Source organism: Eubalaena glacialis, chromosome 10 (genome assembly GCF_028564815.1).
Source record: "Eubalaena glacialis isolate mEubGla1 chromosome 10, mEubGla1.1.hap2.+ XY, whole genome shotgun sequence".
Taxonomy (NCBI): Eukaryota; Metazoa; Chordata; class Mammalia; order Artiodactyla; family Balaenidae; genus Eubalaena; species Eubalaena glacialis.
In genome coordinates this window covers 75,840,610-75,859,571 of record NC_083725.1, presented here as the reverse complement: position 1 = coordinate 75,859,571, position 18,962 = coordinate 75,840,610, and the positions used below count along the sequence as shown (strand labels likewise).

General features: G+C 41.9%; 1 protein-coding gene and 1 long non-coding RNA gene across 2 annotated transcripts in view; one reads left to right on the top strand and one right to left on the bottom strand.

The window, feature by feature from the left end:
* Positions 1–11,005, bottom strand: part of AMPD3 (adenosine monophosphate deaminase 3) — a 137,476-nt gene extending 126,471 nt beyond the window's left edge. The window contains exon 1 of the mRNA XM_061201450.1: positions 10,777–11,005. The gene's annotated coding sequence lies outside the window, so the exon portion shown is untranslated. The remainder of the gene's footprint in view (positions 1–10,776) is intronic.
* LOC133100075 (uncharacterized) lies at positions 313–8,170 on the top strand. The gene is made up of 3 exons (XR_009702382.1): positions 313–498; positions 6,288–6,413; positions 8,039–8,170. It is a non-coding gene; the product is annotated as an uncharacterized LOC133100075 (long non-coding RNA).
* Positions 11,006–18,962: the final 7,957 nt, after the last annotated feature.

Here is an 18,962-nt window from a genome sequence, read left to right as displayed (position 1 = left end):
TATACCATGATTGCTCCCATTTGGGGCATGCAATCACCTTTGATCTAAGTCCTGTAAAGACCTACCAAACCCTGCAGAGACTATGAGAGAATTAGTTATCAGAAGAGAAATGCTGTTCCCAGAAGACTTAGAGGAAGTGCCTGATAGAGGTACTGATTACACAGTAGTTACTGATTACACAAACCTTGTCTTTATCAAGGTTTATCTGTGTCTCCCTGTAGTAGGTGTTATAGATAAGTAAACAGATAATTACAGTGCAGTGTGGTTAAGTGCGATGATAAGAACAAGTTCTGTAGAACAAGTAGGAGGTGCCCTTGTGGAGTGTGGGAGTCAAGAGACGTTTTCTGAGAGGACACGATACTTGAACTGAGACAGATCAGAAGGAGTTAGGCAGACAAAGTGAGGCAGGGCAAAGGCTGGGACAAGGAGAAGAAACTAGTAGACGGGGCAGCAAACGCCAAGGCCCTGAGATGACAGCGAACACAGTGGACTCATTCAGTAAGTCTGGACCTTAGAACGTAAAGGAGGGAAGGACAAGAGATGAGGCTGGGGGAATTCCCTGGCCGCCCAGTGGTTAGGACTCTGTGCTTTCACTGCTGAGGGGGTGGGTTCAATCCCGGGCTGGGGAACTAAGATCCAGGGGTGGCCAAAAAAAAAAAGAGAGATGAGGCTGGAAGGCCAAGCACCGGCCAGATCATGACAGAACTTACAAGCTTTGTTAAAGAGTTTATATTTTATCCTGAGGATGATAGGGAGTCATTGAAGAGTTTTAAGCAGAGAGATAGCATGACAGTTTTACATTTTAGAGGTATTATTAAAGCTACAGAGTGAAGACAGGAGAATGGGAAGCTACTGCAGTAGTTGACAGAGAAGACAATGGCCTAAACTAGGAGGCAGCAAGGAGGATGGAGAGAAGTGGGTTGACTAGAGACACAGTTGATGGACTGTTTGACAGATGTGAAAGGGAGGAGTTGGGGATTACATTCACCAATTAGGAGGGTTTGTGAGAATTATGGTGCCATTCTCTGCAATAGGGAATACAGTTTAGGGGATAAAATGTTATGGAACATCCAAGTGGTAATGTCTGAAAGGCCATAGGAGTCTGGAGCATATGCAAAACAAATTTAGACTGAGCCTCAAATATGGGAACCATTCAGCATATGGTGATAACTAGAGCTCAGGAAGAATGTGTAGAGTGAGACCATAAGAGGAAAATGAAATATTAATGGTGAAATCCCAATGGGAAATTCAGTAGAAATTGTCGGGGGGAGGAATCCATGCCAACTGAAGGTCTGGGGAAAAAATTCCACAGAAAGGGAATTCACCTTTGAGCATAGGTATTCAGGATTAAGTGTTCAAAGTATCATAGCTAACCATAATAGTTAATATTTATTGGACATTTACTATGTACTAGGCATATTTCTAATTGTGTTACATTTATTATCTCCTTTAATCCTCACAATAATATCACTATTTTATAGATGAGAAAACTGAGGCATAGAGATTTAGTAATATGCCCCAAGGCACATAAGATATTATTGACATATAACATTATATTTATTTCAGGTGTACAACATAATGATTTCATATTTGTATATATTGTGAAATGATCTCCTCAATAAGCCTAGTTAACATCCATCACCATACATAGTTACAAAAAATTTTTTTCTTGTGATCAGAATTTTTAAGATCTACTCTCTTAGCAACTTTCAAATGTACTATACAGTATTATTAACCATAGTCATCATGCTGTACATTACATCCCCATGACATTTATTTTATAGCTGGAAGTTTGTACTTTTTAACCCCCTTTGCCCACTTCGCCCATTTCGCTCACACCAACCCTGCCTCTGACAACCACTAATCTGTCTTCTGTACTCATGAGGGTGTGGGTTTTTTTGGATGCCATGTATAAGTAAAAGCATACGTGGCATTTGTTTTTCTCTGACTTATTTCACTAAGCATAATGCCTTCAAAGTCCATCCATGTTGTCACAAATGGCAAGATTTCATTCTTTCTTATTGGCAAATAATATTCCATTGTACATATATCCTACATTTTCTTTATCCATTCATCCATCCAAAGGACTGTTTTCATTCCTTTGGATAAGTACCCAGAAGTGGAACTCATATGGTATTCTATTTTTAATTGGTTCCACAGAGGCTGCACCAATTTACATTCCCACCAACAGTGCACAAGGGTTCCCTTTTCTCCACATTCTCACTGAAACTTGTTGTTTCTAGTCTGCAGAGTTGGCATTTGAACCCATGCTTTCTCATTCTAGAACTTGTAATGCAATGCCTCCTCCCGTGAGAAAAATTTACTGTTTATTTTACAAGTCACGTTGTAAAGTCTCAACATTTAATACTCTGTGGCACAGGAGTCCTCACTCTGAAGCTAGGTCTTTTCAACAGAGGAATATTTTTATATACATTGTTTAGATATGCTATCATTTGTAGCAGGACTGCTGAAAATGTTATCATGTGCCAATTTCAACCTCTCCTGGTTCTCAAAGTGATTTGCACCTTAAAAACATAAACCAAAAAAGATGATGGTTCTTCAAAAGACCTGACCCTCACAACTGAAACTTGAGGCAAGAACTCAAAGAGGGTTTTAGTACACAAAACATAAGGATTGCCTTACATTGATGCCCAGCGACATCATGGTCAACATTTTCTATGTCTCATAGTTAAATGATTAATCATGGTCAAAAAGTTATACGCAATTTTTAAACACCTGAAGTAGAAGATTAGACTGTATCAATGAAATATGTTTTTCTAGAAGGGAGAAGTAGTTTGGATGCTAAAATATTGACATTCCGCAGGTGTTCTAATGGTTTATGTAGATAGAAAGTTAATTGACATTAGTACTGTCCTGATTTTCCCAGGCTCTCTGGCAATGTCACTTCTCAGGCCCCAATTGAACAGCCTCTAGAGGATTTTTATAATAAAAAACTAATATACATTGGTACATGCAGACAGGAAATTTTGAAATTGGCACAGCACCATGAGGATTGTGTTTCCCCTAGGGACAGTAGTAGCGATGGAGCTGATTGGAGATGGGGGAATTTATATGCTTCTATTATTTAAATATAGTTTTGACACATGTATTGTAACAATAGCATCCACCTGTGAATAACAACAACAAAACAAAAACAAAAAACAGTGGCTTAAAAAAACACTGGTTCTCAAACTTGGCTACACATTGGAATCCCCTGGGGAATTTTAAATATTACAGAATCTTAGGTCCCATCACCAGAAATTCCCATTCAACTGGTGGTATAAAGGGTCATGTAAACATTGGGTGAGTTAAGCCTCCACAGGTGATTCTAATGGGCAGCTAAGTTTGAGAGTCAGTTTACTGGTGTAAAGAAGTAAAGGCGCTTTTTTCACATAACACAAAATCCAGAAGTGGGTGGACCAGAACCAGCCCAGCTGCTAAAGGATGTCATGATGAAATCAGGCTTCACCATTCTCAGCTTACACTTCTCATTCTCTTCGTAGCAAAAGGGCTGCTATCTCCAGGCATTGTATCTAAGCTCCAGGCTAGGAGAAGTCAGAAGGGCAAAAAGCTTCTCCTCACATATCTTTGCCTTTCTATTCAGAAATGGAACCCCACTGCAAGGACTTCTGGGAACTCCTCATGAACCCAGACTGTATTTCATGGCCACCCCCAGTTTTAATGAGATCTTGGAATTTATGTATTTTGCTTTCCAGCCTCTACAGTAAAAGAAAGGAGAAAGTGGTTTCAATGGTTATTAAGTGAACCAATCTACAGCATCTGCAAAGCATGGCTGTACCACTTTTGTAACTTTTATAAAATGTAAATATAGTAGTACAAAGACAGTAAATATAGTGGCATAATGACATACCTGGGAGCACTTTCATCATAACCTGACCTGTCCACCGCTCTATTTTCCACTTATATAACTCTGTCTAAACCCCAAACCTCTCTGCTACTTTTTCTGAGGCTATATTAATTAGTTAATATAGCAGCCTTTTCAAGTCCCAAAGTCTCATTCCGGTAGAAAAGGAGCAGTCATTAGCCTAAGCCTGGTGAGTGGAATGACCACAAAATCCTCCCCAAAGTCCTGGCCTCCTTTTGCCTGATAGTCTCCAAAATAAATTTCATTTCTCTACTGACCTGAAGTTCACATTAAACTATTTGCTGCCAAGGGTTTGAATTACTGCAGATATGTCCCTTGGGTTTATCCCAGTTGAATTAATAATCAGCGCCCCCGCCATAATCTCTTGTTTGGCAGTTGCTCTTATTCCACACAACCTCCCTCCTGAACTCAAGACTCATGATGTCCAACGCCTGCTGGACAAGAACATCTTGATGGCCCACAAGCAAATCAAACTTAGTATGTCATCGTGATCTCATGATGCCCCCCTTACCCAAGCTCCTGCATTCCCCTTCCCAGTGAATGGGCAAGTCTAGTGATCAAGTCGTTCAGACTACAAAGTCTCAGAACTGTGCCCAAGTCCTCTCTTTTCTTTATTTCGTACATCCAATCAGTTAAATCCTTTCAGTTGTACCACATATATGCTCTCTGACCTGTCCCTTCTCCTCTAATTCAGGCCCAATTCCTCTTCTACCTGGATTATATAGCAAAAATCACTCAAATGTCCTGAGGGTAGCAAACCTTGCACCTTCAAGAAATGGAAACAAAAGCCAGTGGGGTCGAAGCATTAAGAGCAAAGAGGAGAGTGTCCGGAGATGAGGTCAGAAAGGCAGGCTGGGTCCAGATCCCATAGGGCTGTGTAAGTCATATTAAAGAGTACGATTTTTTTCTTCCAGTTTTTTTGAGATATAATTGACATACAGCATTGTATAAGTTTTAGGGTGCACAGCATAAAGATTTGAAGTACATACACCATGAAATGATTACCACAACAAGTTCAGTAAACATCTATCATTTCATATGAAAAGAAAAGAAAAAGAAAAAATATTTTTCCCTTGGGGTGAGAACTTTTAGGATTTACTTTCTTAACAACTTTCAGATGTAACATACAGCTGTGTTAATCATATTTATCATGTTGTACAATACATCCTTTGTATTTATTTATCTTATAACTGGAGGTTTGTAACTTTTCACCACCTTCATCCAGTTCCCCCTCCCCCATACCCCCACCTCTGGTAACCATGAATCTGATCTCTTTTTCTAAGAGTTTTGTTTGTTTGTTTTTGTAGTATAATTGACCTATAACACTATGTTAGTTACTGGTGCATGACATAGTGACTCCATATTTCTGTACATTACAAACTATTCACCGTGATAAGTCTAGTTACCGTCTGTCACCATACAAAGATATCATATTATTATTGACTATATTCCCCACACTGCACATTTTATCCCCATGACTCATTTATTTTATAACTAGAAGTTTGTATCTCTTAATTTCCCCAACTATTTCTTTCCTTCCTCCACTCCCCTCCCATCTGGCAACCACCTGTTTGTTCTCTGAATCTGTGACTCTGCTTCTGTTTTGTTATGTTTGTTCATTTGTTTTGTTTTTCAGATTCCACATATAATTGAAATCATACAGTATTTGTTTTTCTCTAGATTTTTTAATTCAATAATTGTGATGGTATATTACTCAGCCATAAAAAAGAATGAAATAATGCCATTTGTAGCAACATGGATGGACCTAGAGAATATCATACTAAGTGAAGTAAGTCAGACAAAGACAAATATCGCATGATATCACTTATATGTGTAATCTTTAAAAAATGTTACAAATGAACTCGTTTACAAAACAGAAATAGACTCACAGACATTGAAAACAAACTTACGGTTACCTAAGGAGAAAGGGGGGGAGGATAAATTAGGAGTTTGAGACTAACAGATACATACTACTATATATAAAATAAGCAACAAGGACCTACTGTATAGCATAGGGAACTATATTCAATATCTTATAATAACCTATAATGGAAAAGAATCTGTAAAAGAATATATAACTGAATCAGTTTGCTGTACACCTGAAAATAACACAACACTGTAAATCAACTGTACATTAATTTAAAAAATTAAAATTGAAATAATAATAATTGTGATGGTAAGCCATTGCAAGGCTTGCCAATGGAATGGCGCCAACTTAATATACTCCATCTAACTCACCCTTCGCAATGGCCCCAAATCACTCTTGCAAAACATAGGTCAAATTATACTGAAAAATCCATAGTACCCAGAATTCCAGTGTAATCATGAGAAAAACAACAGCCAGATTCCAATTGAAAAGCATCCTACAATATTCCTGACCAATACTCCTCAAATTGTCAAGGTTACCGAAAAGGAGAAAGTCTGAGAAACTGTCACAGACAAGAGGAGCCTAAGGAAGCATGACAATTAAATGTAATGTGGTGTTCTGGATGGGATCCTGGAACAGAAAAAGGACATTAAGTAAAAAGTAAGGAAACCTGAATAAACTATGAACTTTATTAATAATAATGTGTCAATATAAGATTCATCAATTGTAACAAATGTCACTATGATATTATAAGATGTTAGTAATAGAAGAAACTGTGGGGCTATGTGGGAACTCTCTGTACTATCTGCTCTGTTTTTCTGCACATCTGCAATGTTCTAAAAATTAGTGTGTCAATTTAAAAGGAAAAAAACCTCTGCAGTAATTGCCTAGTTCCTTAAGGACAAAGGCTAAGCTTGGAAGTACAACATGTACTTAGGGCATTTTCCCAAGCTAACTTTTTGTACTCCCTGCACCCCCAAATTATACCACAGCTGCACTGAGCATTTAACTTTTCCTCGGACATTCCAGGTCCTTTGAAAATGCCTCTAAGGCTTTGCACATGCTGTTCCCTCTCCCTGGAATGCTATACTCTGCCCTCCTCAGCTTAGCTAATTCTACACTGATTCAACTCAAATGCTTCCCTCAACTCTCCCAATTCACTTCTCCTGTGACATTCCATAGCTCTTGAAACACTCGCACATTTTCTGCCACAGCAAACTCTAGAAGAGCAAGCTGCCCAGATCAACTACCTCTCCTTCACTCCCAAGGTCTGAGCAGCTCACCTAACCATCTCTATCTTTTACATTTTCCAAGGCAAAAGTCTGACAAAAGTCCAGTAGGAACCCTCCCATGACCAAATTTCAGGGGATCCACATCAAACTCCCAAAGTGGTCCTAATGAATACCTTCTTACTCACCTGAAATGATAGGAGAAGCGCTCAGCCCTATTGCTTAGGATAGGCGGAGATAAAACTGCACAACTTTTCCTAAGAAATCCTCTTTGCAAGTCCTCTCTTTTCCATGCTTTTTCTATCTTTGAGGTAAGTGAGCAGTTTAATTAATTCTGTTATCAGTTTCAGGGATCTATTGGGTTGGCGAAAAAGTTCATTCGGGTTTTTCCGTAAGATGGTATGGAAAAGCCCAAACAAACTTTTTGGCCAACCCTATACTTCAAATGTCTTGGCACTTGCTTTGCTCTGCTGTTTAGCATATGGCGCTGGATATGTCTATAAGCTTCAGCATCCCTTCCCATACCCTTCTTTGTGCCTTCCTGTGCTACAGAGGCTGGAAAGTTAAAAACTACAGCTCCCTTGCAGCCAGGATACTAAATGCAGTTAAGAAGCCTCACGTGAGCCTGTCCGTAGAGTAGCTCTTAACGTTGGTGCTTGCTTCCCAGTTTCAGGGATAAAAGAGAGAGAGCGCAGAGGAAGAGAACAGAAACAAAGGGAAAGAGAAAGGGCGGGAACACAAGAGAGAATGTCACAGGGAAATAATGGTCTTTTGTATTTAAAACTGAGGTGAACAGCAATGTCCTACTGTATAGCACAGGGACCTATATTCAATACCCTGTAATAAACCATAATGGAAAGGAATATGGAAAAGAATATACATATATATATATACGTATATACATATATAACTGAATCACTTTGCTGTACAGCAGAAATTAACACAACATTGTAAATCAACTATACCTTAATAAAACAAATTTTTAAAAATAAAATAAAAAGAAATAAAACTGAGAAGTGACAACCCATTTTACTTTGGTTGTAATCTCTTGGTCAGAAGCCAGTTACTGGGGGCTTCCCTGGTGGCACAGTGGTTGAGAATCTGCCTGCCAATGCAGGCGACACGGGTTCGAGCCCTGGTCTGGGAAGATCCCACATGCCGCGGAGCAACTGGGCCCGTGAGCCACAACTGCTGAGCCTGCACATCTGGAGCCTGTGCTCCGCAACAGGAGAGGCTGCGACAGTGAGAGGCCCGCACACCGCGATGAAGAGTGGCCCCCGCTCGCCGCAACTAGAGAAAGCCCTCGCACAGAAACGAAGACCCAACACAGCCAAAAATAAAAATTAATTAATTAAAAAAAAAAAAAAAAGAAGCCAGTTACTAACCATTTAGTAATTACGATAGGACGTGTATACCAACAGTGGGGATCACTGGGAGTCACTGTGGAATGAATATGGTGATATATTCACTGAAAGTCAATCAGGCCAAGAAACTAAGGTAAGACTTAGAATTAATGGAATTATTGAGATTAAAGATTACCCCGTGCTCACTGGATGTCATAAGCAGGGACTCATCAGGCTGAACATAAATCTACATTAAAGATGAATAAAAATGTTCAAGGGTAACGATAAGATATGGTAATATAGATGCAACAGTACCTACCTCAGTATTTACATAAAAGGTAATATTGCATGCCATTTATATGTGTAAAACAATTTCACTCAAATAATTCATATTGGAGCTATACCCCTTTGGGTTTTGTTTTTTTTAATATAATTCTTTTTTTCATTTCTAATATCCTACTGGTCTTTTATTTTTTTTTTTTGGCTGTGTTGGGTCTTCGTTGCTGCACGCAGGCTTTCTCTAGTTGCAGTGAGCGGGGGCTACTCTTCGTTGCTGTGCGCGGGCTTCTCATTGCAGTGGCTTCTCTTGTTGTGGAGCACGGGCTCTAGGTGCGCGGGCTTCAGTAGCTGTGGCTCGTGGGCTCTAGAGCGCAGGCTCAGTAGTTGCGGCGTACGGGCTTAGTTGCTCCGCTGCGTGTGGGATCTTCCCGGACCAGGGCTCGAACCCGTGTCCCCTGTCTTGGAAGGTGGGTTCTTAACCACCGTGCCACCAGGGAAGCCCCCAGCAGTACATTCTTGAACACATTAGTTCTGGTGGCAGCCCCAACCCCAGCTACTCCAGCTCTTCCAGTGATTTTGAAATCTGTATTAAATCCTTCTGTGCTTAAAATATCTAGAGTGGTTTCTATATCAGCATTAGTCTGCTTGGGCGGCCATAACAAAATACCACAGACTGGGTGGATAAAACAACAGAAATTTGTTTTCTCACAGTTCTGGAGGCTAGAAGTCCAAGATCAAAGTGTCGGCAGGGCTGATTTTCCTGCGGCCTCTCTCCTTGGCTTCCATAAGGCCGCTCTCTTGCTGTCTCTTCACATCGTTACCACTCTGTGCATACACATCTCTGATGTCTCTCTGTGTATCCTAATCTCCTCTTCTTATTAGGACACCAGTTAGATTTGATTGGGGCCCATCCTAATGGCCTCATTATTTAACTCAATTATCTCTTTAAAGTCCCTCTCTCCAAATACAATCACACCCTGAGGTACTGGAGTTTAGAGCTTCAGTTAGGAATTTTAGGGGGACACAATTCAGTCTATAACAATATTCTTCCCTGAAACCTGACTGATACATATATCTTGATGTGTCTGTCCATACTTCCAATTTAACATCCTTTAACAAATGAATGGATAAGTGAATGAATGAGTGAATAAACATGGCAGAGCTTCACAGCAAAAGCCCATTCTCTAGTCACTACCTTCTCTTCATAAAGTTGCTGAGTTTCCCTTCCAACCTCTTCCCTCTGGCTCTTCTTCATCCTGCAGTTCTTATGGAAGGCAAAAGAGACCAACCAGTGGTATATTAGTCACCTATTGCTGCTTAATGACACTACCACAAATTCAACTGCTTACTATGACACATTTATTATCTCATAGTTTCTATGGTTCAAGAGTCCAGCCATTACTTAACTGAACCCTCTGCTTAGGGTCTCAGAAGGCTGCCATCAGGTATCAGCCAGGGCTATGTTCTCTTCTAAGGCCAGCCTAGAGAAAAGTCTGCTCCAAGCTCACTCAGAACTCAGGTGGCAGAATTCAGTTCCTTGTGGGTGTAGCATTCAGGTCTTCATTTTCATGGTGACTGTCAGCCAGTGGCCACCCTCAGCTCTTAGAGTCTGCTCACAGGTCCTTGGCACTTGGGGTTCCCCACATGGCTATTTACTTCCACAAAGCTAAAAGAGCCATTCAGCAAAATGGCACTAAGATTATATATGTAACCAAATCAATAATCATGCACATTCCATCACCTTTAATGTACTCTATTGGTTAGAAAGAAGTCACAGGCCACATCCACACTCAAGAAGAGGGGAATAGGGACCTCCCTGGCGGCGCAGTGGTTAAGAATCCGCCTGCCAATGCAGGGGACACGGGTTCGAGCCCTGGTCCGGGAAGATCCCACATGCCGCGGAGCAACTAAGCCCGTGAGCCACAACTACTGAGCCCGCGTGCCTAGAGCCCATGCTCCGCAACAGGAGAAGCCACGCGATGAGAAGCCTGCGCACCGCAACAAAGAGTAGCGCCCGCTCGCCGCAACTAGAGAAAGCCAAAAACCCAACGCAGCCAAAAATAAATTAAAAGATAAAATAAAATAAATTTTAAAAAAAAAGAAGAGGGGAATATACAAAGGTGTGAGTGCCAGAGTTGAGGTTCAGGGAGGTCACCTTGAGAGTCTACTTACCACAACCGGCTTCTGCTTTCCTGGCTTCTTCCTCTTCCTCTCTCTGCTGTAGTCTCTGTGATCAGGACCCTGTGTCGATCTGATAACCAACAGATAGAGGGAAGCAGCACGGGACCCTCACCCAGATCAAGTACCTCTTTTAGCACAGCTGCCTGTGCAGGAGCTCTCTGAAGGCAGAGAGCCCATCAGCTTTAGCTGTCCTAAGAGCAGCAGAAAAACTCAAGCTGAGCATGTGGCACACTCCTCTGCAGCCCTTAACACATGGGCCCTTGTTCCATCATTATGTGCTTGTTTTATGACCCCTATCAGATTCCAAGCATCTGACCAGCCAGGACCTTGCCCATTTTTTTCTCTTTAGTTCCTTGTCATTCTGAGCCAAGATCTGGCATATGGTAGATGCTGAATATACTTTAGGAAGAATTAATTAGCTCCATAGTTTAAAGACAAATGATTGTGATGTCAGAACCTGAAGCATTTAAACAGACAATTTATTAAACACTTCGAAAAGAATGAGATCCATACAAACGAGTTCTACTCAGTAACAGAAAAGTAGCTAGAATAGAGTAAATGAAAAATGATGTTTTTGTGATTGTTTTTTAAAAGTAAAAAATTATAATAATGGATATGGATAATGGTAATAAATGGCACAATGGTTATTGTCAGTCATAGTCTACATTTTATTTTTCTGTAATGTGTGACACTTATATTTTGATTTAAAACAATGAAAAGGAATGTAAAGAGCACTAGGAAACCAAGTATCTCATCAATTAATCATGTCTCATTTCCTTTTTTTTTTTTTTAAATATATGGTTATTAAGCAGATGATTCAGGGAATCCAATTTAATTCAACAAACGTTTATGAGAGCATACCACGTGCAAGATATTGGGTAAGTACCAGACTGCTAGGGGTCAAAATGCCAGAGGCAATGTAACTTGATTTCAGTGAAGCCTTAGACAAAACGTCTCACGATTCACTGATAGATAAGGTTGGGAAGGTGAGTGGTATAAAAGTATTGTGACATGGTTTTGCAGCTGACTAAATAGCCATATCCACAGAGGATTGATAAATAACTGGTGTCCATCAGCAGGAAGTTTTCCATCAGAGTCATCCTTCTTTTACCCTGCCTTAGTCAGCATTTTTATATATGAATTGAATGAAGAAGATAAACACAAAGTTTAGAGTCATAGCTAAGAGATGAAAGAAGCAAGATGCAAAATAATCTGCACAGCACGAAATTCAGCAAGGATCATTATTCAGCTGTGTATTTTGTTTAAAAAAAAAAATTGACCGTACAAATTCATGGGGATTCCTGGCTTGGCAGCAGTTCATGTAAAAAGCAACTGGGTTTTTTATTGACCACAGCTTCATTATGAGGCATTAATGGAATGTGGCTGATAAAAACAAAGGCGAGGGCAATTCTTGACCACAGTCATAAATCTCATGTCCAGATAAGAGGCTGGCAGGTCAGTCCTGTTCTAGTCGGATCTCGTAGGAGTTCTATTTTCATTTCTAGGCATCCATTTCACTGTTGGAATATGGCACCCTTAACCCATTTTTATGAAGAAACGTTTTCTTACACTCCTTCTCCATCCTGTGTTCTAGCATATTCCAAAAGCAGTGTGCTAAATTGGGACAAACGAGCTCTACCCTTCGTATGCAGAAAGATTGCAAAGCAGTGATGTCACGTGAACAAGGTCCCTTACAGAGCTTTCAGTCCTGCCAGCTTTGCGTCAACTTATTCTTTTATTGCAGTCTCCTCTCACTAGGGACGCAGGCCTAAATCTAGCGGTGATGAAATGACCAGAAATCTGACTTACAGCCCTCCTACCACAGTCACAACACAACCCTTTGTCCGTGAACCGGGCTGTCTTGCCTACATCCTTATCTTTCGTGCCAGGACTCCAAGACACCAGCCTTGCCAACCTCCTATAGGAGTCTAAATCCACCTTTTAGTCTGCAAACTGAGATCCCTGCTACACTTAAATAAGTCACTAGAGTGAGATAGGAGAAGTTCTCCTGTCCCCCTCCAGTAAAGACGTCCCCTCCCTCATCAGGAATCCCTCCCAACTCTGAGGTCCCCTTATTCCTCAGGCCTGGTGAGAACTGAGAGTAAGGAAAAGTGAGGAGGGAAATGAGGAAAGAAAGAAGGGAAGAGATTAACCCTGATCCCAAAGATAGGTCCTTTTGTTATTTCTCTAGCAAATCATGGTTCTCTCCTTTCTTCCTTCTTTTTCCCCCAATCCTCTTCAACACATATACCTCCCCAGGGTCTAGGGGAACCCCAGGCTTATAAAGCCCACTCCCTCCAAAGAGGTTGATCCTAAAACTAGAACCAGTCCAGCAAGGCCACCTCCCAGCCCAGGCAAGATGCCCAAACCTCTAAACAGGCTAAGGTCTAGTTGGGATCTGCTGAGTCAGACCCTCTTCTTCCCTAGCCCCAACAAAGACTTGAGAAATGGTGGTCTGTCCCACTAATGCCCTTGGTCTGGAAGGGTGGAAGTCATTTTTATAAGTTAGGCTCTGTGCTAAATACTGTGAATGCGTTATCCCATTTAATACTCATGATAAATCCTGTGCTGTGATGTATCAGTTAAAGATGTCTTCCAGGGCTTCCCTGGTGGCACTGTGGTTAGGAATCCGCCTGCCAATGCAGGGGACACGGGTTCGTGCCCCGGTCTGGGAAGATCCCACATGCCGCGGAGCAACTAGGCCCGTGAGCCACAACTACTGAGCCTGCGCGTCTGGAGCCTGTGCTCCGCAACAGGAGAGGCTGCGACAGTGAGAGGCCCGCACACCGCGATGAAGAGTGGCCCCCGCTCACCGCAACTAGAGAAAGCCCTCGCACAGAAACGAAGACCCAACACAGCCAAAAATAAATTAATTAATTAATTAATTAAAAAAAAAAAAAAGTCTTCCATTACAAGAACAGAAAGCTCAACTCAAAATGGCACAAAGTAAAGGGGAGTATTGGTTCACACACTTGAAACAACAGAAGTAGAACAGGCTTCAGGATGGGTCGATTTAGGAGTCCAGCAACTTCATCAAGGCGTCCTCTGCTTTCCATCTCTCCACTCTGCCACGCACAGTGAGAGCTACCAACTAGAGCTGACCCCTGTTGCAGTCTCAGAGTGGAACCACATATAACCCCCATCCTTATCTAGCAGGAGAGAGGGAACATTTTTTTTTCTGGGAGTAACCGGTAAACTTCAGCAAGCTCATTGGCCTGAATGAGGCCAGCACTGAGTCTATAATAATGACCTGGAAATGGAATTGCACTAGGCTGAGGCTTCGGGAGCAGAGGGGTCTGCTCCTGGGGAGAGATGTGAATATCCTAACAAAAGTCATGGTAGTTGCCAAGAGAAGGAGAACAGATGTCGGGGAGGCAACCCTATGGCCCTCTTAGGAATACATTACCGCAATTTTGCTGATGAGAAACTGTAGCTCAGAGAGGCTATGCAACTTGTGTAAGTGGAGAAGGCAGGATTCTCACACAGGCTGTCTGGACCAACACCAGGATACCTTGAGAAACAAATTAAGAAAAGCCGGAATAAGGGCTTCCCTGGTGGTGCAGTGGTTAGGAATCCGCCTGCCAATGCAGGGGACACGGGTTCGAGCCCCGGTCCGGGAAAATTCCACATGCCACAGAGCAACTAATCCCGTGAGCCACAACTACTGAGCCTGCACTCTAGAGCCCACGAGCCACAACTACTGAGCCCGTGTGCCACAACTACTGAAGCCCACATGCCTAGAGCCCATGCACCGCAACAAGAGAAGCCACCGCAGTGAGAAGCCCGTGCACCGCAATGAAGAGTAGCCCCTGCTTGCCATAACTAGAGAAAGCCCGCGCACAGCAACGAAGACCCAACGCAGCCAAAAATAAATAAAAAAAGAAAAGCCAGAATAGTCATCTCTTCACCCTCAGCCTGAAGTGTGTGGGTGGGAAAGGGCAGCTGGGGGTTCATGAAGCTGGGAGAATCTCAGCCACCGTCTTGGCACCTGCGAACCACTGAATCAACCCACCCCCCCAAATCTGAGGCAGCTTGGAATCCCACATGAGCTGATACCATACGTAGCCCAGCAAATGTCTGTAAACTAAAGCGAAGAGACCACAGATCTATTACCCATGAAGGTGAGTTCTAGAGCACTGCTTCCCAAGTCTGATCTGAGTGAAATCCACGCTGTGGGCTAGCCTGCAAACCTAGCCACAATGCATAACATTGCTCCTCCTGGGGGATGTCTTCCAAGTTCCAAAGGACAGATTTACAAATAGACTTCTGGAGCACAGCCCCATCCACTGCTGGGAATTGCCTTTCTTTGACTTGTTTATTCAGGAGAGCTGTTCTGGACTTTCACCCAGCAGCTGCCTGGCAGGAGGTGACCTGGCTTTGGCCAACAGAGGGTGGGGACAGCAGGACGGTAAAGCTGCTAGCTACTGCTCAGTGCTAACTAGACACCAAGCTATACCATAGGAAGGGAGAAGGGCAGAACACTTAGAGGCCATAGTACAGCTGGTTTCTGACAAAGGACTTCACTTAAGGAGTACGAGTCTCCAGTCCCACACCACTTCCATTTGGAAAGGGAGAGACAATGTCTCATGCACTCACGTGGCCGGAAAAGTTTTTGCAATTTTTGAGTGTCAGTGAGTGTAAATGTTCCTTTAAGCAGCTGCTGTCTCTCCTCCCAGTTGAGGTCTCTCACGAGGCAGCATCAGGTTTGAGCATCACAGCCTGCCACAGCCATACTGGCCTTGAAGATTTCTGTGGTCTATTTTGAGCGATTTTACTGTTCATGGTCCTGGCAAATTATCCACTTTCTGACAGTATTTAGAGTCTGATGTAAGTGCAAACTAGATAATGACCTTTAAAGTCGTGGCATGATGTTCTGTTTAAAGCTTTTATTTCTTCCTCAGAGCATCTGCAAGGTCCTCTGACCCCTCTGCATGGCCCCTTGGAGACTTCCCCAAGTTTCTGTCCACTTGCTGGGGCAGGGCTGGTGTATGATAGGCAGAATTTTCACGTGTCTTAGGCCGTGAGGAGCTTCTGAGCCTGCAGAGACCATTCCTTACGTTTTGATGCTGTTACAGCCTGTTCTGAGATGCATAACACTGACCGACTCATCCGAGGCATGTCTGTCTCTCTGGACATTTTAGGATCTTCCCCAAAACACATGTGAGAGCATGTCACCAGCTCCCCCCAGTGAGTCTTTACTAGGACTTGGCTAATATTTCAAGCTTGACATGGCTAAAACAATACCATATCTGCAGCTTAACTTTAGGTGACTCATCAGAAGAGCTATTTTAAACAGAATTTGTAGCAACTAAGATTACATTTGTTCTAGGAAAAACAGACTGAAGGGACAAAAGGCTAATGCTAATGCAATATTTTGAAATGCTCTTTTTAAGCTCATACAAGCCCTGCTGTATTTTCTTGACAGCATCTTAGTTACCAGGCACAACAGGAGGGGCAAGAACCGGTAACTAAAACACTCAAACTACCGTGTCCTGGCACCATACGGCGGGAGTGTGTGTTTATCAGAGGACAGGTTTGCAGAAATAGTGATCTTGTTCATCTAGTCACTGGGGAGCCTCATATGTACCCTTGCAAAATAACATTTGTCAGGATAGCCTTATGATGGGCAGAGTTTACCAGTCACCTGCTTACCTTATGGTCATCTTTGGTTCACTTGGCAATCACTATACTCTCTTCCCCACCCCAGAGTGCAGAACCAGATTGAGGACTCTGGCTCTGACATTTGGGCCAAGACAAGGTTTCTACAGGGAGCAAGGGATCAACAGATGCATGGGACGGTGGCGTCCCATGCTACTCAAATCAAACACGCAGGTAAACACCAACCTCATTGTTTTCCTCAGAAGTTGCTTCCCTTCCCGAAAATAAAAAGTCCAGAACCTTCAAAGCCTGAGGCTGTCAAGATAAATACAGTGTACTACTGTATGATCTCACTCATATGTGGACACTTAAAAAAAATTGAACTCACAGAACAAATGTATGGATACCAAGGTGGGGAAGGGCGGGTGGGATGAATTGGGAGATCGGGATTGACATATATACACTACTATGTATGAAATAGAACCTACTGTATAGCACGGGGAACTCTACTCAGTGCGCTCTCGTGACCTAAATGGGAAGGAAATCCAAAAAAGAGGGGATATATGTATACGTACAGCTGCTTCACTTTGCTGTACAGCAGAAACTAATAACACAACATTGTAAAGCAACTATACTCCAATAAAAATTAATTTAAAAAAAATTGAACTCATAGAAACAGAGTGTAGAGTGGTGGTGGCCAGGGACTAGGAGGAGGGGAAAATAGTAGATGTTGGCCAAAGGGTACAAACCCTCAGTTATAAGATGAATAAGTTCTGGGGACTTAATGTGCAGCATGATGACTACAGATAACAATACTACATTGTATACTGCTGAGAGGTTAGATCTTAAACATTCTCACCACACACACACACACACACACACACACAGAGTAACTATGTGAGGTGATGGATGTGTTAATTAACTTAATTGTGGTGATCATTTCACAATGTATACATATATCAAATCATCACAGTGAACACTCTAAATATATACAATTTTATTTGTCAATTATACCTCAGTAAAGCTGGGGGGAGAAAAAAAAAGAAAACCTAAATAATAGAGAATCTCCAGGAGGGGAGACCTCCAATGGGAATATCCACGACCCAATCCAGTCCACCTGAGTTTTCCTTCTCTCTTAAGGTCTCCCACTTCTACCTCCCATTGCCATCATCACATTAGGCCCCTCAGGGAGATGCTGATATTTCTTTAGTAGGATACAAACCCCTTCCCTGAACTCTTCTTTACATAGCTGAGACAGGCTGGAACTTTTCCAGCCTTTACAAAATTCTGAGAAAGAACGAGGGTATAAACAAGAAAATACATGAAGCATAAGCACAGCCAGGCTTGCACAAGACATTAACAATGGTAATGTTTAGGGAATGAGACATGCAAGGAGGAATTTTATACATTATACTCTTCTTGTTTGATTTTTTCCAAGAATTATATTTGATTTATAAGTAGTACACATACATTTTGATACATACAGTATTAGTTGGGTTTTTTGTTTGTTTTTGTAAATTTTTTTTACTGAGGTGTAGTTGATGTACAATATAAGTTTCAGGTGTACAGTATAGTGATTCATGATTTTTAAAGGTTATACTCTATTTATAGTTATTATAATATATTCACTGTGTTACCTGTGCTGTACAATATGTCCTTATAGCTTATTTATCTTATACATAGTCATTTGTACCTCCTAATCCCCTACCATAGCATTCTAGATCCTATGATTCACTCTACCCACAGACTTTACCCCTTATTAAATCTGAGACTCTTCCTTCTGTTCCTTTCTAATCCCAACCCTCTCTAACAGATCTCACAGACCTACTGGGGAAACAATGGGTGATGAGTCTGATCATTCCACAAACATGTCACTACGTGCCAACTATCATGCCAGACACTAAATAATGGGCCATGGCTCACCTTCAAAGCTTATCAGTACCACTCAGATACCTTTTCTCTTTGACAGGAGAAAGATCAAGTGTCATTTCCTTAAAACTTCATTCCCTGCCCATCTATGAAGTCCCAGATCTTACATTTTTTAAAAAAGAGGAAGAATAGGCACTTAGAATTATATGAAAGCATACTTAATAGATTCATTAATTTCTGCCAATAAAAGGATTTGGTTGAAAGAATTCTCAAAAGACAATGGAAAGGAACTCATTTACATATAAATGGATCTTCCGGGAGACTGCAAAGAAAAAAATCCCATTTTCTGATTTGGAGCAACAAAAAGCTACTAATACAGTCAAGACTAAGAGGTCTCTGTCCTCTGGGTGCCTCCAGTAAGGTGACTAAGGGCCCTTATTAGGCCCATCTAAGCTTGTAACTACTAACTCTTCCCCTGCTCTTTACCTATGCTTCGAGGAGATACCATTTCTTTCCTCCGTCTCATCATCTAACCTGGGCTCAAGAATTCTCACCTGGGAGTGATTCAGATTGGGTTAACCTTCATTTTCCTGGGGACCCCTCTTCCTTAATCTGCCTCAGTTTCCTCAAGTATGACAAAGATAAAGCATTTGGAGACATCACAAATGAACCTCATCCCAAGGTTTACAGCCACCTCTGCTGAGAAGAAC